The sequence below is a fragment of the Oncorhynchus clarkii genome, unplaced genomic scaffold (assembly GCF_045791955.1).
Source record: "Oncorhynchus clarkii lewisi isolate Uvic-CL-2024 unplaced genomic scaffold, UVic_Ocla_1.0 unplaced_contig_6263_pilon_pilon, whole genome shotgun sequence".
NCBI lineage: Eukaryota > Metazoa > Chordata > Actinopteri > Salmoniformes > Salmonidae > Oncorhynchus > Oncorhynchus clarkii.
Window position 1 is genome coordinate 80,448 of NW_027258108.1, and position 26,501 is coordinate 106,948.

General features: G+C 43.7%; 1 pseudogene; it reads left to right on the plus strand.

Annotated features, from left to right (window-relative positions):
• The first annotated feature begins 1,472 nt into the window (after positions 1 to 1,472).
• On the plus strand, positions 1,473 to 26,235 carry LOC139395679 (zinc finger protein 271-like; annotated as a pseudogene).
• The last annotated feature ends 266 nt before the right edge of the window (positions 26,236 to 26,501 follow it).

Sequence of the window (26,501 nt, forward strand, 5' to 3'; positions counted from 1 at the left end):
AGAGCCTGGTTCCTCTTTAGGTTTCTTCCTTGGTTCCGGCCTTTCTAGGGAGTTTTTCCTCGCCACTGTGCTTCTACACCTGCATTGCTTGCTGTTTGGGGTTTTAGGCTGGGTTTCTGTTCAGCACTTTGAGACATCAGCTGATGAAAGAAGGTCTATATAAATACATTTGATTTGTTTACTTTATTAGGATCTCCATTAGCTACTGTGTAACGGATGTGAAATGGCTAGCTAGTTAGCGGCGGTGCGCGCTAATAGGGTTTCAATCGGTGACGTCACTTGCTCTGAGACCTTGAAGTAGTGGTTCCCCTTGCTCTGCAAGGGCCGCGGCTTTTGTGGAGCGATGGGTAACGATGCTTCGTGGGTGTCAGTTGTTGATGTGTGCAGAGGGTCCCTGGTTCGAGCCCTGGTGGGGACGGACTATCAATCAATCAAATTTATTTTATATAGCCCTTCGTACATCAGCTGATATCTCAAAGTGCTGTACAGAAACCCAGCCTAAAACCCCAAACAGCAAGCAATGCAGGTGAAGAAGCACGGTGGCTAGGAAAAACTCCCTAGAAAGGCCAAAACCTATGAAGAAACCTAGAGAGGAACCAGGCTATGTGGGGTGGCCAGTCCTCTTCTGGCTGTGCCGGGTGGAGATTATAACAAAACATGGTCAAGATGTTCAAATGTTCATAAATGACCAGCATGGTCGAATAATAATAAGGCAGAATAGTTGAAACTGGAGCAGCAGCACAGTCAGGTGGACTGGGGACAGCAAGGAGTCATCATGTCAGGTATTCCTGGGGCATGGTCCTAGGGCTCAGGTCCTCCGAGAGAGAGAAAGAAAGAGAGAATTAGAGAGAGCATATGTGGGATGGCCAGTCCTCTTCTGGACTGGACTAAAGTTATACTGTTACAATTACAGCAGCAACTCATCCTGGGATACACATAAAACAAATGAATATATGACAGTTTACACAACTGTTATAGGTAACAACAACAACATAAGATAACATTACATTATAAATAAAATAAACAATTTAATTGCATAGAGAAAATTACTGGTAAGAAGTAAGAGAAAACATGAGTTCTGGTTGTTTTGCAATGACTCACGACAGAATAGGCAACGTAGTGAATATTTAAACTGCGTTACTCCAGCCAGCAGATGGCGACTTAAGTCTTCCAGTTGATGCCTCTTGCGTGACGTATAATCTAGTGGACGGGACGCTTTTTCAACAGCAACAAGGCTATTGATTCAACCACTTCGCTAGCCAACTAATAACCGAAATATTGACGTTTCTTTGGCAATTTTTTCGTATATTAATCTCGGTGATTTATACACAACTATGTTTACGTATCTAATGGTTTACTTGAATGTAATTTGCTTGGTAACTTTGCAAAAAACTTGTTAAGTTTGATACTGAGTCTAGCACTAGGCTTGCACTAGGCTTGTCGTTAATGCTAACTAGCTAACGTCCCTGACCATGTGCTCACTAAGCTACTCCCCTCCTGCTAAAGAAGAGGAGGTCTGCTGGTCGGAGAAAGAAGATCTGGGACTGAACATTATCGTAAAAGAAGAGCAGAATATCACAGTGAAAGGAGAGGAGGAAGCTTTCAGAATAAAACAGGAGGAAGAGGAGGCTGTTATAGTGAAGGAAGGGGATGTTACAATGAAAGAAGAGAAAGAACATTTTGCAGTAAGAGAGGAAGAGGAGGCTATCTCAATGAAAGAGGAGGAGCAAGACGTATTGGGGGTGGAGGAAGAGGAGACAGAAGATCTGATTAACATCAGTGAGTACTGGTTTACAAACGGGGCAAAAAACTCAACACTTGTTGAACTAATGTGTGTGTTTAAAAAAATAAAAATAATCCGCAGACGGAACCATGGAATTCAGACAATTAAAACCAGGGATGTAGTTGACCCTAAGCATTGTTTTCAACACCTTTTTATTTGCAAAATTGCGTTTAACTTAACTTTTTATTTTGTTAACTGGCGTTTACCCACTTATTGCGTTCCCAGTGTTGATCAGAGCTCAGAACGTTTATATTCTTGATCCGAGTTTTAATCGCTTCTGCCTCTTAGTCAATGAGTGGAATCATGAACGGTTGTTTGTTCGACTGCGCCCCTCGGTTTTGCCTTGTTACCAGCATGTTGCGTTTCTTTTACGCCTGCCACGTTAGTTTTTGCAGGGGTGGGTATAATTTGTGTTACGTTCCAACAGGAATCTGTTCCAAAAACGTTGTAAATAACAAGGTTGCCAACACGCAACTCATACAAAGTTGTATAGTGACAGAATAAGATAACGGGTAAGGAGTTTATTCTGAAAAATGTATGTCTGTCACTCTGGTAGCCTATGGGCAAACATTAAGAATAAACTACGTGGTGAGTTGATGCCTATTCGGCAGCTAGGTGAATTGATCATGCTACTTCGTATGCGTTGTTTGTTGGCATCCTTGTTATTTACGAAGATTTTGGAACAGATTCCTTTTGGAAGGTTACACAAATTATACCCAGCCGTTTAGCAGCACATTCACCGCTCAACCCTCTCGCCCTGTCCTGGGACAGTTCAAAGGTCACTGAGATGTGAAACGAACTACCCCAGCTCGGAGTTGGGCTCAGCAGACCAAAGGCAGGTGGCTATACAAGTAGGCAACTAGACACCGCTGCTGACAGACTAGTGGGGTTTGTGAGATTCTGGATATAAAGTAAGTTTTTTTTTCTTCTATTGGACACAAAATAATCTGAAACACAACCAAAACAAACAGCAAATGCACCCAACGAGTTTGTACAGTCACAAGCTTAATGTAGTCATTGCGTGCTAGGAATATGGGAACAAATATATTTTTTAAAATAAACGTTTGCTACTTTAATACACATATAAGTGAATTTGTCCCAATACTTTTGTCCCTTAAAATGGGTGGGAGAGACTTTAATAGAACAAGTACTGTACTTTCTAAACGGTTCACCTGACGTGGATGAAAATACCCTCAAAAGAAAGTCCTGCAAATCCAAAATGCTGAAGTCAGAGCCATAACAACAGAAATGGTCACTGTCCCAATATTTTTGCCGCTCACGTGGAAAGGAAGCTATTGAAAATTAGATCTGTACGTGAATTCATATCTAAAGCTGTAATAGAAAAAAATAGTTATGCACGCTCAAGTTTTCTGTTTTTTTTGTCTTGTTTATTTCACCAAAAAAAGTGTTGCATCTTCATGGTGGTAGGCATGTTGTGTCAATCAAATGATACAAAATCTATTTTAATTACAGGTTGTAAGTAAACAAAATAGGTTATTGAAGGATATAGTCCAGATTAAACCTAATAGGAAGACATTTTTATTTAATGGAGGTTTCATTCAGGTCTCTCTGTTTAACCAAATACTCTGTCTTTGGCAGGAGAGAGACCAGACTCTCACTCTGACAGCGAGAAGAGTCCTTTAGGGGAACCAGAGCCAGAGACGCCCAAACCAGCAGGACCACACCACTGCTCTCAATGTGGAAACAGTTTTTCTACGTTAGGGAATCTAAAACGTCATGAGATGGCACACACAGGAGAGAAGCCTTTCCAATGTTCCCAGTGTGATAAGAGTTTTACCCAGATAGGGAGCCTGAAAAGGCATGAAGGAATACATAAAGAAGGGAGGAAGACCTACCACTGCTCTCAGTGTGGAAAGAGATTTACTCAGTTAGGTAGCCTGAAAACACACAAGACCGTACACACAGGAGAGAAGCCTTTCCAATGTTCCCAGTGTGATCAGAGTTTTACCCAGATAGGAAACCTGAATAGGCATGAAGGAATACACACTGGAGAAAAGCCCTACCAATGCTCCAAGTGTGAAAAGAGATTTTTGCGATCACAGTACCTAAAATCACATGAGATGACACACACAGAGGAAAAGTCTTTCCACTGCTCCCACTGTGGAAAGAGCTTTACTCAGTTACGGAGCCTGAAAAGACATAAGAGGACACACACATGAGAAAAGCCCTACCACTGATCCCACTGTGGAAATAGTTTTACTCAGTTAGGGAGCCTGAAAATGCATGAGAGAAGACACTCTGGAGGAGAAGACATACCACTGCTCTCATTGTGGAAAGATATTTTCCCAGTCAGAGGACCAAAAGTCACATGAGAGAATAGAGAGGCTGTGTTCTGACTTTGTGTTTTTGACTGAGAATTTGTGTTTTTGGTTTTTGGTTATGCCACATTAAATCATATTGTTTATAATAAATCACTCTCTATTCCCTTATGCAATTTATGTTCCTCTAACTCCCCTGAGTGCCTCTGTAAATTCAACAGCTATTGTATGCAGCAATCCTGCCTATAAACCAGAATTATACTATTAACATTGAGACGGTTTGCCCTCGTAAGAAGTCCACTGTATGCATATCACCCTGCACTAACATTAATAACATGAGCATGTCTACTTCCCAAATCAAATTTTATTTGTCACATACACGTGTTTAGCAGATGTTATCGCGGGTGTAGCGAAATGCTTGTAACAATTTGAATCTGAGACAAGTGCTACAAATAGTCCACGTTAACACGTGTAGCCTAAGAAACAAGGTTCATGATATCAGTAAGTCGCTAGTAACAGACAACATTCATATACTTTCTCTGAAACTCACTTAGAGAATACCTTTCGATGAAACCAAGGGTAGCAATACGTGGTTACGACCTCTATGGAAGAGACAGAAATTCCAATGGGGGTGGTGTCTCTGTTTATACTCAGTCATATTCCTGTTAAGCTCAGAGAGGATCGGATGTGAAATGCTGTGGAAGTCATATGGCTACAGGTTCACCTGCCTCACCTAAAGCCCATTCTGGTGGGAAGTTGCTATAGACCACCAAGTGCTAACAGTCAGTATCTGGATAAAACGTGTGAAATACTTGATAATGTATGCGATGTCAACAGAGGTATATTTTCCGGGTGACTAAATATTTACGGGTTTTCATCAAGCTGTCCACTCAGGAATACTCTTCTAACTGTAACCAGTGTCTGTATCCTGGTTCAGGTTATCAATCAACCTACCAGGGTAGTTACAAACAGCACAGGAACGAAATCATGCAATTGGATATCACAAAATATATTTTTAAATAATAATGTGAATTTTATTTTAACCTTGAAACCTCTTGAATTTAGTTGTTTAATTTAATTGAGTTAATTTGTGTTTCTAGCCGTCAAGATAAAGGTGTATGAAAATGTGTTGAGGTTCCGTGTTCCGAGAACATTTTGTTGACATGAAAAACATTCACTACCTCATGATTGTTACCATCAGTATTACTCCAACATGTCAGAGGAAACACAGGTGCTGATTGTAAAAAAAGGATAAAACTAAATTGTTTATTCTGGCCAACAATGTCATAAACAAATATTTTTAAAATTAGCACAATGTTGTGTCTGACTTCTCAGTAGAGCCAATACTTTCCTCTGTGCAGACTGAGACCTGAATATGAGTATGTACCCTAAGAATGAATACTAGAATAGTAAATGTTTTAAAAATGTATGTTTGTTTCTTTTCCCCATCTAGATCAAATCACAATTTATTTAAAGTGCATTTAACAAAGTCACAACACACATTATAGAGACAAAATAAGACAGAAAGCAAAATCGAAATCATGTGAAAACAGAGAAATCTGTCTCTCTGTGGTTGATTTCTCTGTTTTCACTGTATTTGACCTGTCAGGTGGATGGATTATCTTGGCAAAGGATAAAATGTTTGTTTATTCTGGCCGACAATGTCATAAAAAACAATGTAGTGAATATTTTTCTAAACTGCGTTACCCACTCCAGTCAGCAGATGGCGTTCTGAGTTTCAGGTGAATGCTTCTAGCGTGACGCATAATCTAGTGGACGGGACGGTACACTTGAACAACAAAGCTGCTAATTTAACCACTTCGGTAGGTTGCTAGACAACAGAAAAGCGAAACACTGAAGCGCCTTAGCCCATTTTGGTTATATTACTCTGTGTTTTAAACACAATTCTGTTTACGTATCGAGTAACGTTGGTTCACTTAAACGTAACTGACAATTTGTTGAAATTGATAGTCAAATTAGCACTAAGCTAGTCGCTAATGCAAACTAACTAGCTAGCTAGCTAACATCCCCGACCATGAGCTCAGTAAGCTACTCTGCTAAAGAAGAGGAGGTCTGTTGGACGGAGAAAGAAGCTCTGGGGCTGAACATTGTCGTAAAAGAGGAAGACGAGGATATTACCATGCAATCAGAGGAAGGGGCTTTCAAAACGATAAAAGAGGAGGAGGATGTTACAGTAAAAGAGGAGAAAGAAACGTTTGGGGTAAAAGAGGAAGAGTGGATACAGGCTGTCACAGTGGAAGAGGAAGAGATGGATGCTTTCAGAGTTAAAAAGGAGGAAGATGAGGATATCAGCGTGGAAGAGGGGATAGAGGCTTTCACAGTGGAAGAGGAGGAGGTAGAAGCTTTCAAAATCAAAAAGGAGGAAGAGGAGGAGGATATTATATTGAAAAAAGAGGAAGAGCCTTCTAGAGAGGAAGAGGAAGGAGAGGAGAAGGAGACTGAACAAGATCTGATGTTCACCAGTGAGTACAGCTGCTTTTGTCAAAATAAAAGTCCTGCAAGTGTGCCATACGTGCACAAAAAAAGTAATAACTTTTATTTTGAAAGCAGAGAGAAAGTGGGTCTGGAAAGTCCGTTTAATAATACGTTCCTTTAGCGATTTGTGTCTCACATTTCTCCCGTTTGAAAGACCAATAAGTCCAGCTCACCAACTCAGTAAGTTAAAATGTAATTTTATTTAACTTCTGGCTTCTGACTGTTCAGTTATTTTTTGTGCAATGCAATTGCGAGTGTAAATACCCCAGCATTTGGTAAAAGCAGCTACAGTGAGAACCGTCTTTAAAAAACTGGTTACAGCAAATGGAAATAAAAGGCTCGGGGGGGGGGGGGGGGGGGGGGGGGGTGTAACAGAATGATGATAACTTTTAATCACTAAATAATTCATAAACACAATTGAATATCAGTTAAAACACTATACGTTATTGTTAGGTCTACTTTTACTTGTTACTTATGTGAACTTATAACTTTCCACCGTCCTCAAAATATTTTAATGATCTGTTTGTTTTTTTAGTGACAAAATGACAAGGCTCTGCCACTACTTTCTTGCACATTTCCATTTCCTCCTATATTCCTTCCTTCCTGTAACTAATTAATATCTTACCTCAATTAGCCACGGAAATCCCTAGTTTCTAAACCTTCCTCTTTGGGCTGAATGTGTCAATGTGTAGTTCATACATGCATAATTCATATCTTACCTCAATTAGCCACGTAAATCCCTAGTTTCTAAACCTTCCTCTTTGGGCTGATTGTGTCAATGTGTAGTTCATACATGCATAATTCATATCTTACCTCAATTAGCCACGTAAATCCCTAGTTTCTAAACCTTCCTCTTTGGGATGAATGTGTCAATGTGTAGTTCATACATGCATCATTAATATCTTCCCTCAATTAGCCACGGAAATCCCTAGTTTGAAAGTGACACTTTCTCTGGAACTTGTGCTGCGACATTTTCCCTACATTTTCCCCCCACGTGGTCCAGCCCCCCGAGCAATTCAAGTTCAACAAATGAGCGACAGTCCCTCGCCATGTGAGTGACGGCTAGCAAGAGGCTCGTCCTGCGCCCACAGCAGATCAGAGGGAGAGTAATGACGTGGTGCACAAATCTACATGTGACGTAGTACGTCATTTTCCAGGGACCACATTTGGAAAGTGAGCTCTACTTTCAGGGAAAAAAGTATTCAAAAGTAAAGGAGGATCTCTTTAAACTTACAGAAGGAAAATAGAGTATCTGAAACTAAGTATTATAGTTGTCAGGGGAATTTACTTCAACATGATTCTGTTTTGATGCAGCCTGTTTCCAATCCCTTCTCAGCCTGTTTCCAATCCCTTCTCAGCCTGTTTCCAATCCCTTCTCAGCCTGTTTCCAATACCCTTCTCAGCCTGTTTCCAATCCCCCTTCTCAGCCTGTTTCCAATCCTCCTTCTCAGCCTGTTTCCAATCCCCCTTCTCAGCCTGTTTCCAATCCCCCTTCTCAGCCTGTTTCCCCCTTCTCAGCCTGTTTCCAATCCCCTTCTCAGCCTGTTTCCAATCCCCTTCTCAGTCTGTTTCTAATACATTTTCAAACTAATTCTGGTAGATGTTTTATAAGACTGTTTGACCTGAAATGTTTACTTATACCACCAATTATTTGCATAACAACAGTGAAGTTCAATAGTGTTTTCAATTAGTGTTTATTCAGGTCTCTCTGTTTAAATAAACCTTCTGTTTGTCTTTGGCAGGAGAAAGATCAGACTCAGAGGAACCAGAGACGTCCAAACCAGCAAAACGACACGACTGCTCCCACTGCGGGAAGAGTTTTACCAAGTTAGGAAACCTGAGAAGACATGAGAGGACACACACAGGAGAGAAACCTCATCACTGCTCCCAGTGTGGGAAGAGTTTTACCCAGTTAGGGAACCTGAAAATACACGAGAGAACGCACACAGGAGAGAAGCCTTACGAATGCTCTCAATGTGGAATGAGTTTTACCAAGTTAGAGTACCTGAAGTCACATGAGAGAACACACACAGGAGAGAAGCCTTTCCACTGCTCACTGTGCGGGAAGAGTTTTACAGAGTTAGGCAACATGAAAAGGCACGAGCGGACACACACAGGCGAGAAGCCTCATCACTGCTGTCAGTGTGGAAAGACTTTTACAGAGTTAGGGAGCCTGAAAATACATAAGAGAATACACACAGGGGAGAAGCCTTACCGCTGCTCCCTGTGTGGAAAGTGTTTTACAGAGTTAAGCAACCTGAAAAAACATGAGAGGACACACACAGGAGATAAGCCTTTCAACTGCTCCCTGTGTGGAAAGAGTTTTACAAAGTTAGGGAACCTGAAAATACATGAGAGAATACACACAGGAGAGAAGCCTTACCAATGCTCCCTGTGCTTAAAGAGTTTTGCCTCATTAAGGCAATTGAAAGAACATGAAAGAATCCACACCATAGAGAAACGTTAGCAATGCTCCTAGTGTGAAATTATATATTTTTAACCAGTCAGTTTTAACCAGTTAGTTTTAACCAGTTAGTTTTAACCAGTTAGTTGTAACCAGTTAGAAAACACAAATAATGCTCCCACACTTGTCTCATATATTGTACCGCAAATGGTTGTGCTTTTGTTTATGCCACATGAAATCAAGTTGTATAAAATGGACCAAAAAATACATCTATGTGTTTTTCATTTCAAAATAATAACTGAAAATGAAGCAGGCTATGTCAGTGTGAACGTATCCGAGTAAAGAACATCACGCTGCTTACTTAGCGATTACCACTTTCCCCTGATTAGACACATACCTGACTCGAACTCGGGACCTCTGCTTTACAAACACACGTGACCGTCCTCTATCTCTCAAACGTCACTCAAAAGTTAGTAATTGTTTCTTTCAGTTGGGGGGCTTTCATCAAGGTTAGTGTTTCATTATGTTGAGGGGCTTTCATCAAGGTCAGTGTTTCATTATGTTGAGGGGCTTTCCATTAAGGTCAGTGTTTCCTTATGTTGAGGTGCTTTCCATCAAGGTTAGTGTTTCATTATGTTGAGGGGCTTTCCATCAAGGTTAGTGTTTCATTATGTTGAGGGGCTTTCATCAAGGTCAGTGTTTCATTATGTTGAGGGGCTTTCCATCAAGGTCAATGTTTCATTATGTTGAGGGCTTTCATCAAGGTCAGTGTTTCCTTCAGTTGGGGAATCGGAACACATACACATGATTATTCCAGTTCTGTAAAGTACTTTTGAAAAAATACTTTAAAAGTACTACTTAAGTATCTGTACTTTACTTTATTTTTTTTGACTACTTTTACTTCATTTACTTCAACAGATCCACAGATGATACGATCTCAATCGCTCTCCACACTGCCATTTCCCATCTTTTCCCCCAACAGATCCACAGATGATACAATCTCAATCGCTCTCCACACTGCCATTTCCCACCTTTTCCCCCAACTGATCCACAGATGATACAATCTCAATCGCTCTCCACACTGCCATTTCCCACCTTTTCCCCCAACTGATCCACAGATGATACAATCTCAATCGCTCTCCACACTGCCATTTCCCACCTGGACAAAAGGATGTTAGAAAGGTATTCATTGACTACAGCTGAGCTTTCAACACCATAGTGCCCTCAAAGCTCATCACTAAGCTAAGGACCCTGGGACTAAACACCTCCCTCTGCAACTGGATCCTGGACTTCCTGACCCGGCCGTTCCCAGGTGGTAAGGGTAGGTAACAACACATCTGCCACACTGATCCTCAACACAGGGGCCACTCATAGGTGCGTGCTCAGTCCCCTCTTGTACTCCCTGTTCACTCATGACTGCATGGCCAGGCACCATCATTAAGATTGCTGACGACACAACAGTGGTAGGCCTGATCACCGACAACGATGAGACAGCCTATGGGGAGGAGGTCAGAGACCTGGCCATGTGGTGCCAGGATAATAACCTCTCTCTCTCAACGTGATCAAGACAAAGGAGAGGATTGTGGACTACAGGAAAAGGAGGACCGAGCACGCCCACATTCTCATCGATAGGGCTGTAGTGGAACAGGTTGAGAGCTTCAAGTTCCTTGGTGTTCACATCACCAACAAACTATCATGGTCCAAACACACCAAGACAGTCGTGAAGAGTGCACGACAAAACCTATTCCCCCTCAGGAGACTGAAAAGATTTGACATGGGTCCTCAGATCCATAAAAAGTTCTACAGCTGCACCATCGAGAGCATCCTGACTGGTTGCATCACTGCATGGTATGGCAACTGCTCAGTCTCCGACTGCAAGGCACTACAGAGGGTAGTGCTTACAGCCCAGTACATCACTGGGGCCAAGCTTCCTTTCATCCAGGACATTTATACCAGGCGGTGTCAGAGGAAGGCCCTAAAAATGGTCAAAGACTCCAGTCACCCTAGTCATAGACTGTTCTCTCTGTTACCACATGGCAAGCGGTACCAAAGCACTAAGTCTTTGTCCAAAAAGCTTCTTAACAGCTTCTACTCTCTGTTTATTGTCTATGCATAGTCACTTTAACTCTACCTACATGTGCATATTACCTCATTTACCTTGACTAACATTGACTCTGTACTGGTACCCCCTGTATATAGCCTCCTCATTGTTGGTTACTGGTACCTCCTGTATATAGCCTCCTCATTGTTGGTTACTGGTACCTCCTGTATATAGCCTCCTCATTGTTGGTTACTGGTACCTCCTGTATATAGCCTCCTCATTGTTGGTTACTGGTACCTCCTGTATATAGCCTCCTCATTGTTGGTTACTGGTACCTCCTGTATATAGCCTCCTCATTGTTGGTTACTGGTACCCCCTGTATATATCCTCCTCATTGTTGGTTACTGGTACCCCCTGTATATAGCCTCCTCATTGTTGGTTACTGGTACCTCCTGTATATAGCCTCCTCATTGTTGGTTACTGGTACCTCCTGTTTATAGCCTCCTCATTGTTGGTTACTGGTACCTCCTGTATATAGCCTCCTCATTGTTGGTTACTGGTACCTCCTGTATATAGCCTCCTCATTGTTGGTTACTGGTACCTCCTGTATATAGCTTCCTCATTGTTGGTTACTGGTACCTCCTGTATATAGTCTCCTCATTGTTGGTTACTGGTACCTCCTGTATATAGGCTCCTCATTGTTGGTTACTGGTACCTCCTGTATAAAGCCTCCATATTGTTGGTTACTGGTACCTGGTTACTGGTTGATTTCTCTGTTTTCACTGTATTTGACCTGTCAGGTGGATGGATTATCTTGGCAAAGGATAAAATGTTTGTTTTTTATGACATTGTCGGCCAGAATAAACAATGTAGGGAATATTTTTCTAAACTGCGTTACCCACTCCAGTCAGCAGATGGCGTTCTGAGTTTCAGGTGAATGCTTCTAGCGTGACGCGTAATCTAGTGGACGGGACACTTCAACAACAAAGCTGCTAATTTAACCACTTAGGTAGCTTGCTAGACAACAGAAAAGCGAAACACTGAAGCGCCTTAGCCCATTTTGGATATATTACTCTGTGTTTTAAACACAATTCTGTTTACGTATCCAGTAACGTTAGTTCACTTAAACGTAACTGACAATTTGTTGAAATTGATAGTCAAATTAGCACTAAACTAGTCGCTAATGCTAACTAACTAGCTAGCTTGCTAACATCCCCGACCATGAGCTCAGTAAGCTGCTCTGCTAAAGAAGAGGAGGTCTGTTGGACGGAGAAAGAAGCTCTGGGGCTGAACATTGTCGTAAAAGACGAAGACGAGGATATTACCATGCAATCAGAGGAAGGGGCTTTCAAAACGATAAAAGAGGAGGAAGATGTTACAGTGAAAGAGGAGAAAGAAACGTTTGGGGTAAAAGAGGAAGAGTGGATACAGGCTGTCACAGTGGAAGAGGAAGAGATGGATGCTTTCAGAGTTAAAAAGGAGGAAGATGAGGATATCAGCGTGGAAGAGGGGATAGAGGCTTTCACAGTGGAAGAGGAGGAGGTAGAAGCTTTCAAAATCAAAAAGGAGGAAGAGGAGGAGGATATTATATTGAAAAAAGAGGAAGAGCCTTCTAGAGAGGAAGAGGAAGGAGAGGAGGAGACTGAACAAGATCTGATGATCACCAGTGAGTACAGCTGCTTTTGTCAAAATAAAAGTCCTGCAAGTGTGCCATACGTGCACAAAAAAAGTAATAACTTTTATTTTGAAAGCTGAGAGAAAGTGGGTTTGGAAAGTCCGTTTAATAATACGTTCCTTTAGCGATTTGTGTCTCAAATTTCTCCCGTTTGAAAGACCAATAAGTCCAGCTCACCAACTCAGTAAGTTAAAATGTAATTTTATTTCACTTCTGGCTTCTGACTGTTCAGTTATTTTTTGTGCAACGCAATTGCGAGTGTAAATACCCCAGCATTTGGTAAAAGCAGCTACAGTGAGAACCGTCTTTAAAAAACAGGGGCACCAACACTGAAGTTGTTGAACTAATGTGTCGTTTTGAAGAGTTCTTCAACTGAAGTCCTACACTTGAATATGTTGTTCAGTACTGTATAAAACAAATGTTAAAGGCTCAATCTGCCATTGGAACGTGCTTTTTTTAAAAACTTTTACATTAAGGAAGTGGCTGCGTTTCCAGATTCTCCTGGAAGCCTCTTACAGATCGCTAAACAACCAAATATTCTGCTTCTACTCCACAGTAGAGTGCAGTAAAGTAGAGTAAACTGCAGTAAAGTAAACAGTACTCTAGTGTGCTCTGCCTGCTATACTGTATTTCCACGTCCATGGATGTCTGGTGCTCAGTGGGGGAGAGGGCTGGTTACAGCAAATGGAAATAAAAGGCTTGGGGGGTAACAGAGTGATAACTTTTAATCACTAAATAATTCATAAACACAATTGAATATCAGTTAAAACACTATACGTTATTGTTAGGTCTACTTTTACTTGTTACTTATGTGAACTTATAACTTTCCACCGTCCTCAAAATATTTTAATGATCTGTTTGTTTTTTTAGTGACAAAATGACAAGGCTCTGCCACTACTTTCTTGCACATTTCCATTTCCTCCTATATTCCTTCCTTCCTGTAACTAATTAATATCTTACCTCAATTAGCCACGGAAATCCCTAGTTTCTAAACCTTCCTCTTTGGGCTGATTGTGTCAATGTGTAGTTCATACATGCATCATTAATATCTTCCCTCAATTAGCCACGGAAATCCCTAGTTTCTAAACCTTCCTCTTTGGGCTGATTGTGTCAATGTGTAGTTCATACATGCATCATTAATATCTTCCCTCAATTAGCCACGGAAATCCCTAGTTTGAAAGTGACACTTTCTCTGGAACTTGTGCTGCGCCATTTTCCCTACATTTTCCCCCCACGTGGTCCAGCCCCCCGAGCAATTCAAGTTCAACAAATGAGCGACAGTCCCTCGCCATGTGAGTGACGGCTAGCAAGAGGCTCGTCCTGCGCCCACAGCAGATCAGAGGGAGAGTAATGACGTGGTGCACAAATCTACATGTGACGTAGTACGTCATTTTCCAGGGACCACATTTGGATAGTGAGCACTACTTTCAGAAAAAAAAGTATTCAAAAGTTTAGGAGAATCTATTTAAACTTACAGCCTGTTTCCAATCCCTTTTCAGACTGTTTCCAATCCCTTTTCAGCCTGTTTCCAATTCCTTCTCAGCCTGTTTCCAATCCCCTTCTCAGCCTGTTTCCAATCCCCTTCTCAGCCTGTTTCCAATCCCCCTTCTCAGCCTGTTTCCAATCCCCTTCTCAGCCTGTTTCCAGTCCCTTCTCAGCCTGTTTCCAATCCCCTTTTCAGCCTGTTTCCAATCCCCTTTTCAGCCTGTTTCCAATCCCCTTCTCAGCCTGTTTCCAATCCCCTTCTCAGCCTGTTTCCAATCCCCTTCTCAGCCTGTTTCCAATCCCCTTCTCAGACTGTTTCCAATCCCCTTCTCAGACTGTTTCCAATCCCCTTTTCAGCCTGTTTCCAATCCCCTTTTCAGCCTGTTTCCAATCCCCTTCTCAGCCTGTTTCCAATCCCCTTCTCAGCCTGTTTCCAATCCCCTTCTCAGACTGTTTCCAATCCCCTTCTCAGACTGTTTCCAATCCCCTTCTCAGACTGTTTCCAATCCCCTTCTCAGACTGTTTCCAATCCCTTCTCAGCCTGTTTCAAATCCCCCTTCTCAGCCTGTTTCCAATCCCCTTCTCAGCCTGTTTCCAATCCCCTTCTCAGCCTGTTTCCAATCCCCTTCTCAGCCTGTTTCCAATCCCCTTCTCAGCCTGTTTCCAATCCCCTTCTCAGCCTGTTTCCAATCCCCTTCTCAGCCTGTTTCCAATCCCCCTTCTCAGCCTGTTTCCAATCCCCTTCTCAGCCTGTTTCCAATCCCCTTCTCAGCCTGTTTCCAATCCCCTTCTCAGCCTGTTTCCAATCCCCTTCTCAGCCTGTTTCCAATCGCCTTCTCAGCCTGTTTCCAATCCCTTCTCAGCCTGTTTCCAATCCCCCTTCTCAGCCTGTTTCCAATCCCCTTCTCAGCCTGTTTCCAATCCCCTTCTCAGCCTGTTTCCAATCCCCTTCTCTGCCTGTTTCCAATCCCCTTCTCAGCCTGTTTCCAATCCCCTTCTCAGCCTGTTTCCAATCCCCTTCTCAGCCTGTTTCCAATCCCCTTCTCAGCCTGTTTCCAATCCCCTTCTCAGACTGTTTCCAATCCCCTTCTCAGCCTGTTTCCAATCCCCTTCTCAGCCTGTTTCCAATCCCCTTCTCAGCCTGTTTCCAATCCAATCTCAGCCTGTTTCCAATCCCCTTCTCAGCCTGTTTCCAATCCCCTTCTCAGCCTGTTTCCAATCCCTTCTCAGCCTGTTTCCAATCCCTTCTCAGCCTGTTTCCAATCCCCTTCTCAGCCTGTTTCCAATCCCTTCTCAGCCTGTTTCCAATCCCTTCTCAGCCTGTTTCCAATCCCCTTCTCAGCCTGTTTCCAATCCCCTTCTCAGCCTGTTTCCAATCCCCTTCTCAGCCTGTTTCCAATCCCTTCTCAGCCTGTTTCCAATCCCTTCTCAGCCTGTTTCCAATCCCCTTCTCAGCCTGTTTCCAATCCCTTCTCAGCCTGTTCCAATCCCCTTCTCAGACTGTTTCCAATCCAATCTCAGCCTGTTTCCAATCCCCTTCTCAGCCTGTTTCCAATCCCCCTTCTCAGCCTGTTTCCAATCCCCTTCTCAGCCTGTTTCCAATCCCCTTCTCAGCCTGTTTCCAATCCCCCTTCTCAGCCTGTTTCCAATCCCCATCTCAGCCTGTTTCTAATACCTTTTCAAACTAATTCTGGTAGATGTTTTATAAGACTGTTTGACCTGAAATGTTTGCTTATGCCACAAATGATTTGCATAACAACAGTGAAGTTCAATAGTGTTTTCAATTAGTGTTTATTCAGGTCTCTCTGTTTAAATAAACCCTCTGTTTGTCTTTGGCAGGAGAAAGATCAGACTCAGAGGAACCAGAGACGTCCAAATCAGCAAAACCACACGACTGCTCCCACTGCGGGAAGAGTTTTACCAAGTTAGGAAACCTGAGAAGACATGAGAGGACACACACAGGAGAGAAACCTCATCACTGCTCCCAGTGTGGGAAGAGTTTTACCCAGTTAGGGAACCTGAAAATACACGAGAGAATACACACAGGAGAGAAGCCCTACGAATGCTCTCAATGTGGAATGAGTTTTACCAAGTTAGGGTACCTGAAATCACACGAGAGAACACACACGGGAGAGAAGCCTTTCCACTGCTCACTGTGCGGGAAGAGTTTTACAGAGTTAGGCAACATGAAAAGGCACGAGCGGACACACACAGGCGAGAAGCCTCATCACTGCTGTCAGTGTGGAAAGACTTTTACAGAGTTGGGGAGCCTGAAAATACATAAGAGAATACACACAGGGGAGAAGCCTTACCGCTGCTCCCTGTGCGGAAAGAGTTTTACAGAGTTAAGCAACCTGAAAAAACATGAGAGGACACACACAGGAGATAAGCCTTTCCACTGCTCCCTGTGTGGAAAGAGTTTTACAGAGTTAGGGAGTCTAAAAATGCATAAGAGAATACACACAGGAGAGAAGCCTCATCACTGTTCTCAGTGCGGAAAGAGTTTTACGAAGTTAGGGAACCTGAAAATGCATGAGAGAATACACACAGGAGAGAAGCCTTACCAATGCTACCTGTGCTTAAAGAGTTTTGCGTCATTAAGGCAATTGAAAGAACATGAAAGAATCCACACGATAGAGAAACGTTAGCTATGCTCCTAGTATGGAATTGTATATTTTTAACCAGTCAGTTTTAACCAGTCAGTTTTAACCAGTCAGTTTTAACCAGTTAGTTTTAACCAGTCAGTTTTAACCAGTTAGTTTTAACCAGTTAGGGCACCTGAAAAAACCATGACGTAATACATACAGTGACGATGCCTTACCACTGTTCCCAGTGTAGAAACGAATATATCACATCAAATATACTTTAAGTTAATGACGTTCTATTTTAAAGCTACAATGTGTAACGTTTTTGTGCAAACCTGACACACATTCACACAGAAAACCCCCACAAATAATGCTCCCACACTTGTCTCATATATTGTACTGCAAAATGTTGTGCTTTTGTTTATGCCACATGAAATCAAGTTGTATAAAATGGACCAAAAAATACATCTATGTTTTTTTCATTTAAAAAATAATAACTGAATATGAAGCAGGCTATGTCAGTGTGAATGTATCCGGGTAAAGAACTGCTTACTTAGCGATTACCACTTTCCCCTGATTAGACACATACCTGACTCGAACTCGGGACCTCTGCTTTACAAACACACGTGACCGTCCTCTTCTCTCAAGCGTCTCTACTATTCGCGCCACTCAAAAGTTAGTAATTGATTGGCGCGCGATTGGGACACTTACAACTGACGAGTAAGTTTCACACGTCTTCGATGTGCTCCATTCAAGCCCCTCAAAACTTACAACAGCGTTGAGCTGAGCACAACTGTACATCCGAGTCACTGTGAAGAACGTCACGTTGCTTACTTCAGGTTTGCCACAAGCTTCATGGAGACTGAAGATTCAGAGCGTAGCGCAGTGTTCTAATGTCGTTTCTCGTCACAAAAGAGGCAACTCCTTGTAATATGTTCCGCTATTCTACGTACTCTTTTGTGCTCCCTGAAAATTTGAGACGTGTCACTTTGCCACATTTTTGATTCCTTGCGTTTTCTCGGTGATATAATGACATTCTATTTTAAAGGGGGGGCAAACCTGACACACATTCACACAGAAATATGCGTTATAGATCTGTCAGTCTCATTGAAAGAAAGTCCAAGAAGCTGTAGATCTGTTCCATGTGTGCAATTTCTATGCTTCCCTGTTTTGAAGTATAGTTTTTGTATCTTTTAATTGGGAATCGAATCAGGGTGTCTGTAGTCCACCAGCTTCAAAACCCCTGAACAATATTTGGTTGTGTAAAATATATTTCTATAGTGGTTTAGATGGTACAATGATTCTCTACACAATGACTGCTTGTCATTGTGAAATTAGACTGAAATGAGGTGAACTACTAGAATTTAGGAGCCAGGAAAATGGCGGAGAGATTTCTGCATAGTGCATCTTTAAGTTGATGTGTGGTACGAATACATTGAAGCGGCATATCAACTTGACATCGTGTTTTTAGGTCCCACTGGGGAGTAGAAGAATGTTTTACCGGGGCTAATTATGGATACAACTCATTATTTCACATGGGGGAGATTTGCGAAGCTAAAAGACCAGCATGCTTCCTGTCATCTAGCTGCTGTCAGAATAACCCACAGCCTACTGGCACAAAACGAGGTAAGAACAAAACATTCATTACATGTAACTATTATTTAAATATGCAGTTGGGTTTCTTTAAAATTAGCTTCCGGTGGTGAATGATGAGCTTCCGGTGGTGAATGATGGGCTTCCGAGTGGCGCAGTGGAATAAGGCACAGCATCTCAGTGCTAGAGGCGTCACTACAGACCCTGGTTCAATTCCAGGCTGAATCATAGCAATTCCAGGCTGTATCTAAGGTACTGCATCTCAGTGCTAGAGTCTAAAACACTATAGACCCTGGTTCGATTCCAGGTTGTATCACAGCAGTCTAAGGCACTGGATCTCAGTGCCAGAGGCGTCACTACAGACCCTGGTTCAATTCCAGGCTGTATCTAAGGCATTTCCAGGCTGTATCTAAGGCGCTGCATCTCAGTGCTAGAGGTGTCACTACAGACACCCTGGTTCGATTCCAGGCTGTATCACAGCGGTCTATGCCACTGCAGCTCAGTGCTGGAGGCATCACTACAGACACCCTGGTTCGATTCCAGGCTGTATCACAGCGGTCTAAGGCACTGTATCTCAGTGCTAGAGGTGTCACTACAGACCATGATTGGATTCCAGGCTGTATCACAACTGACCGTGATTGGGAATGTGGGTCTTTCAGATGATGTTTTTTGCGTGACGTAAAATCTAGTGGACAGCACAGGACCCTTTTTCAGCAACCTGGGTAGCTTGATAGCAAACAGTCTAAACATTGGAGCACTTTACAGTGTCTCTACAGTGTTTTAAACTGTAGATGTACACTACATGGCCAAAAGTATGTGGACACCCCATTCAAATGAGTGGATTTGGCTATTTCAGCCACATCCGTTGCTGACAGGTGTATAAAATAGAGCACACAGCCATGCAATCTCCATAGACAAACATTTTGCAGTAGAATAGCCCGTACTGAAGAGCTCAGTGACTTTCAACGTAGCACCGTCATAGGATGCCACCTTTCCAACAAGTCAGTTCGTCAAATTTCTACCTTGCTAGAGCTGCCCCGGCCAACTGTAAGGGCTGTTATTGTGAAGTGGAAACAGCTAGCGCCTTGCGGTCAGATGCCGAGCAGTTGACATACCAGGCGGTGATGCAGTCAGTCAAGATGCTCTCAAGGGTGCACCTGTATAACGTTTTTTTTGTGTGTGTGTGTTTTTTGTACATTTTTTACCCCTTTTTCTCCCCAATTTCATGGTATCCAGTTAGTTAGTTTAGTCTTGTCCCATCGCTGCAACTCCCGTACCGTCTCAGTAGAGGGGAAGGTCGAGAGCCATGCGTCCTCCGAAACACGGCCCTGCCAAGCCACACTGCTTCTTGACACACTGCTCGCTTAACCCGGAAGCCAGCAGCACCAATGTGTCGGAGGAAACACATTACAACTGGCGCCCACAGGAGTCGCTAGAGGGCGATGGGACAAGGACATCCCGGCTGGCCAAACTCTACCCTAACCCAGACGACGCTGGGCCAATTGTGCACCGACTCATTGGTCTCTCGGGGATCGAACCCAGGCTGTGTGCCCTCTTCACGACTTTGATTAAACCCAGAGGCGCTGTTGTGCCCTCTTCACGACTGGGATTGAACCCAGAGGCGCTGTTGTGCCCTCTTCACGACTGGGATTAAACCCAGAGGCGCTGTTGTGCCCTCTTCACGACTGGGATTAAACCCAGAGGCGCTGTTGTGCCCTCTTCACGACTGGGATTAAACCCAGAGGCGCTGTTGTGCCCTCTTCACGACTTTGATTAAACCCAGAGGCGCTGTTGTGCCCTCTTCACGACTGGGATTAAACCCAGAGGCGCTGTTGTGCCCTCTTCACGACTGGGATTAAACCCAGAGGCGCTGTTGTGCCCTCTTCACGACTGGGATTGAACCCAGAGGCGCTGTTGTGCCCTCTTCACGACTGGGATTGAACCCAGAGGCGCTGTTGTGCCCTCTTCACGACTGGGATTGAACCCAGAGGCGCTGTTGTGCCCTCTTCACGACTGGGATTGAACCCAGAGGCGCTGTTGTGCCCTCTTCACGACTTTGATTGAACCCAGAGGCGCTGTTGTGCCCTCTTCACGACTGGGATTAAACCCAGAGGCGCTGTTGTGCCCTCTTCACGACTGGGATTGAACCCAGAGGCGCTGTTGTGCCCTCTTCACGACTGGGATTAAACCCAGAGGCGCTGTTGTGCCCTCTTCACGACTGGGATTAAACCCAGAGGCGCTGTTGTGCCCTCTTCACGACTGGGATTAAACCCAGAGGCGCTGTTGTGCCCTCTTCACGACTGGGATTAAACCCAGAGGCGCTGTTGTGCCCTCTTCACGACTGGGATTGAACCCAGAGGCGCTGTTGTGCCCTCTTCACGACTGGGATTGAACCCAGAGGCGCTGTTGTGCCCTCTTCACGACTGGGATTAAACCCAGAGGCGCTGTTGTGCCCTCTTCACGACTGGGATTAAACCCAAAGGCGCTGTTGTGCCCTCTTCACGACTGGGATTAAACCCAGAGGCGCTGTTGTGCCCTCTTCACGACTGGGATTAAACCCAGAGGCGCTGTTGTGCCCTCTTCACGACTGGGATTAAACCCAGAGGCGCTGTTGTGCCCTCTTCACGACTGGGATTGAACCCAGAGGCGCTGTTGTGCCCTCTTCACGACTGGGATTAAACCCAGAGGCGCTGTTGTGCCCTCTTCACGACTGGGATTAAACCCAGAGGCGCTGTTGTGCCCTCTTCACGACTGGGATTAAACCCAGAGGCGCTGTTGTGCCCTCTTCACGACTGGGATTAAACCCAGGCTGTTGTGCCCTCTTCACGACTGGGATTAAACCCAGAGGCGCTGTTGTGCCCTCTTCACGACTGGGATTGAACCCAGGCTGTTGTGCCCTCTTCACGACTGGGATTGAACCCAGGCTGTTGTGCCCTCTTCACGACTGGGATTAAACCCAGAGGCGCTGTTGTGCCCTCTTCACGACTGGGATTGAACCCAGAGGCGCTGTTGTGCCCTCTTCACGACTGGGATTGAACCCAGAGGCGCTGTTGTGCCCTCTTCACGACTGGGATTAAACCCAGAGGCGCTGTTGTGCCCTCTTCACGACTGGGATTAAACCCAGAGGCGCTGTTGTGCCCTCTTCACGACTGGGATTGAACCCAGAGGCGCTGTTGTGCCTCTTCACGACTGGGATTGAACCCAGAGGCGCTGTTGTGCCCTCTTCACGACTGGGATTAAACCCAGAGGCGCTGTTGTGCCCTCTTCACGACTGGGATTGAACCCAGAGGCGCTGTTGTGCCCTCTTCACGACTGGGATTGAACCCAGAGGCGCTGTTGTGCCCTCTTCACGACTGGGATTGAACCCAGGCTGTTGTGCCCTTTTCACGACTGTGTTGGTGTTGTCCACCATCAGCTCCTTTGTCTTGCTGACGTCGAGGCAGAGATTGTTGTGCTGGCACCAATAGGCTGTCTCACCGTCATCGGTGATCAGGCCTACCACCGTCACGTCGTTGGCAAACTTAATGATGGCGTTGGAATTGTACACAGCCACGCAGGCGTGGGATAACAGGGAGTAGAGGAGGGGACTAAGCACGCACCCCTGAGGGGCCCCTGTGTTGAGGGTCAGCATGGTGGATGTATTGTTGCCTACCCTCGCCACCTGGGGCCGGTCCGTCAGGAAGTCCAGGATCCAGTTGCAGAGGGAGGTGTTCAGTCCCAGGGTCCTTAGCTTACCATATTTTTACTGTAGATATGCGTTATTTTTCTGCATATGCTTCTATTTTTCAACGCCAAACCTACTACTAGTGTGGCCAACGAGCTCTATTGTTATGTCATCTGACCTTTGTGATCAGCTGACAGTCACTCCTGTTTGCCCTCTCTTTGAGCTGTAGTCTAGAAACTTGCTTACAATGGGATTTGTGGGATTTTGCAGAGAATAAAAGCCATGTGCGAAAAAAAAATGTTTAAATTTGGAGCATTAGCTTATTATAAAGGTGTGTGGTGGGTGGGGTATTGTTTTCCCTTTGAGTCTCCAAAAGTTGGCCCTGCTCCCAAAGTACCATTATCATGTCTCCTGTCCTATGAGGAAATAGTGTGCTGGACCCACGGGTACACAAACATCCTTGACAAGTATAAAGCCATCACTCACCCCCATATTTTCGAATCAATAAGTTCACTTCTCTCTGTTCCAGCGAGCAACCAAAACGGAGAATTGTGAGGCGCTGGACAGAGGAGGCGTACTCAATGCCTCAGGATTGCTTGGCGACAACTGATTGGAATATGTTCAAAGACTCATCCCCTCATCCATTATCATTGAGGAATATACAGTATATATATTCTACAAACCTGCGGCACCCGCAATATTTTTTGCTTTATAAAGACAATACGAAATATGGCCAATTATTTGACCTTGGAAAATGGTTTAAAACCCACATTTAATGCAAATGTTACAAATATAAATAATTGTTTAAGGTTTAGACAATTACTTATCATATATAATGAATAAATACAGGTCATTGACACCTTTCCACTATTACGTGTGGGACTTTTATTTAGAAAATCTTCCAAAATTCCGTGACCCGGAAGTACTTTTTGTGTTGCTAACGGGACGCTGATCTAGTTATCAACCATGGTAGCTTGCTAGCCAATATAGCTAAAACGTTAAAGCTCATTAGACACTTTCAGTGTGTATTAGCCACTGTTTTAAATACATGTATGTTGTATAGCTAGCTAATTGTCGCATTTAATTGAACGTTGCTAGTAGTCAGCTAGCTGGCTGATTAAATTAGCAGTAGCACTTGCCTTGTCATTAATGCTAACTAGCTAGCTAGCATCCCCGACCATGAGCTCACTAAGCTACTCTCCCCCTGCCGAAGAAGAGGAGGTCTGCTGGACGGTGAAAGAGGAGAAGGAAGAGGAGGCTGTCACCGTCAAAAAAGAAGTCGCGGGTGAGGCTGTAACAGTGAAAGAAGAGGAAGAAGCTTTCCGAGTGAAACAGGAAGACGCGAAAGAGCAGGACGCAGATGTTGGAGTGGAGGGGGAGATCACTGTCACATTGGACGAGGTAGACGTGTTTGGAGTGGACGAAGAGAAGACTGGAAATCTGATCAACACCAGTAAGTAGCATCTTAAAAACAGGGCCACAAACTCTGCAGTTGTTGAACTAATGTCTGGTTTTTAAAAAAGAGCACTCTACACTTGAATATGTTGTTGTGTACTTTAGTAATTGTTAAAGCTATAACGAGTGGTGGTCAACCAACAAAACGTTAACGGATTAAATGCTTTACATTCTATTTTTCCAAATGTCTTTCTGTTGTGCTTTGCTCAGTCTACTCTTATACTCGACAACCCATGAGCAAATTATATATATATTTTTAAAACATGTTTTGAAGCGCTACAATCATTAGTGTTTTTATAATCTCAATGGTCAAATCAAATCCAATTTTATTTATATAGCCCTTCGTACATCAGCTGATATCTCAAAGTGCTGTACAGAAACCCAGCCTAAAACCCCAAACAGCAAGCAATGCAGGTGTAGAAGCACGGTGGCTAGGAAAAACTCCCTAGAAAGGCCAAAACCTAGGAAGAAACCTAGAGAGGAACCAGGCTATGTGGGGTGGCCAGTCCTCTTCTGGCTGTGCCGGGTGGAGATTATAACAGAACATGGCCAAGATGTTCAAATGTTCATAAATGACCAGCATGGTCCAATAATAATAAGGCAGAACAGTTGAAACTGGAGCAGCAGCACTGCCAGGTGGACTGGGGACAGCAAGGAGTCATCATGTCAGGTAGTCCTGAGGCATGGTCCCAGGGCTCAGGTCCTCCGAGAGAGAGAAAGAAAGAGAGAAAGAGAGAATTAGAGAGAGCACACTTAAATTCACACAGGACACCGAATAGGACAGGAGAAGTACTCCAGATATAACAAACTGACCCTAGCCCCCCGACACATAAACTACTGCAGCATAAATACTGGAGGCTGAGACAGGAGGGGTCAGGAGACACTGTGGCCCCATCCGAGGACACCCCCAGACAATGGTGTCATTAGGTCCTTCATATTTTAGCTATAAGGTTTAGACAGACTGATCTGATTTAAAATATCTACGATACCACATCATATAACCAGTTATTACAACCAACTCGTGTCTGATTTGCAAATGATGAAGAAAACCGAATCGAGACGAGGATTATTTTTGATCGGGATTAAATGTTGTAAAAGGAACTGGGCCACCAGTTATTTAATTGAGGCAAACAAAAGGCACGACGGCTGTTCTTAGGCGTGTTGCGCAGCGGAGTGCCGGGGAAACAGCCCTAAACACTGTGTTGTTCATTTACAGGTTCTAGTAAAATGGTTATTATTATTATGATCTTGCATGTCTATGTTTTTTCTTCCAGTGGAGATACAGTTGATAAATTACCTGGCTGGGCTGTGAGACAGTGGAGATACAGTTGATAAATTACCTGGCTGGGCTGTGGGACAGTGCAGATACAGTTGATAAATTACCTGGCTGGGCTGTGGGGACAGTGGAGATACAGTTGATAAATTACCTGGCTGGGCTGTGGGGACAGTGGAGATACAGTTGATAAATTACCTGGCTGGGCTGTGAGACAGTGGAGATACAGTTGATAAATTACCTGGCTGGGCTGTGGGGACAGTGGAGATACAGTTGATAAATTACCTGGCTGGGCTGTGGGACAGTGGAGATACAGTGGATGAATTAGCTGGCTGGGCTGTGGGACAATGGAGATACAGTTGATAAATTACCTGGCTGGGCTGTGGGACAGTGGAGATACAGTTGATGAATTACCTGGCTGGGCTGTGAGACAGTGGAGATACAGTTGATAAATTACCTGGCTGAGCTGTGGGACAGTGGATGTACATGGATAATTCAAATGGAACTGTTATTTATTATCATAAAAATAACTAGCACTTGTCAACCAATCAGCACCCAGGATCCAAACTATACTGAAGGATCTAGTCTGGATTAAACCTCATAGGAAGACAGTTTAATCATGTGAAGATTTTTATTCAGGTCTCGCTGTTTAACCAAATACTCTGTTTTTTTCTTTGACAGGAGCGATATCAGACTGTCACTCTGACAGAGGAAAGAGTCCTTCAGGGGAACCTGATCCAGAGACGTCCAAACCAGTGAGGAGACACCACTGCTCCCAGTGTGGAAAGATATTTTCCAGGTTAAAGCACCTGAAAGAACATAAGAGAACGCACACAGGGGAGAAGCCTTATCATTGCTCCCAGTGTGGAATGGGTTTTGGACACTTGGGGTATCTAAAAGTGCATGAAAGAACACACTCTGTAGAGAGGCCTTTTCAATGCTCTCAGTGTGGCCAGAGATTTATCCAGGCATCGCATCTGAAAGAGCATGAGAGAACACACACGGGAGATAAGCCTTTCCAATGTTCTCAGTGTAAAAAGAGTTATACCAAATTAGGGAACCTGAAAATGCATGCGAGAATACACACCGGAGAGAAGCCTTTCCACTGCTCCCTGTGTGAAAAGAGTTTTACCTATTTAGGGATACTGAAAAAGCATGAAATGACGCACACACGAGAGAAACCTTTCCAATGCTCCCAATGTGGGAAGAGTTTGACAGAACACACACAGGAGGGGAGAAGACCTAACGTTGTGAAGACCAGTTAAGGCCCCGGAATAACCACCTCCAAAATGATTAACACCCTTGATAAAGATGTGTTCAAGATCGACAATACAAGTACTGAGCTGAATATTGTATGCTGAAATTGTGTTTTTATACAAATACAATTGCTCAGAGAAAAATATTTTGTTTAACAAGTGAAAAAAACTTGTAACTTTCATTTATTGGCACCCGTAAAGATTCTTGTTCATTAAATAAATAAAATAAAATCTACATTAACATTGTGATGGGACATTTCTCTCTCTGTGTATCAGATTGTATGTTTAGAATAATGCTGCTCTGTAATTACATGTCTTGGTTCGGTTCATGCGAGTGACTGACTGATTGTACACACTGATTGTAGATGGGAGTAAACCATAAGAAATGTAGCAATACGGCCCAGAACATTGTTCTGTGAGACAAAATGAGTATCTCAGCCTCGTGAGGTATCAGTCAGTCACATGCAGGAACCAACGTTAATAATGTAAATCATGCTCATATAACTTGTTTG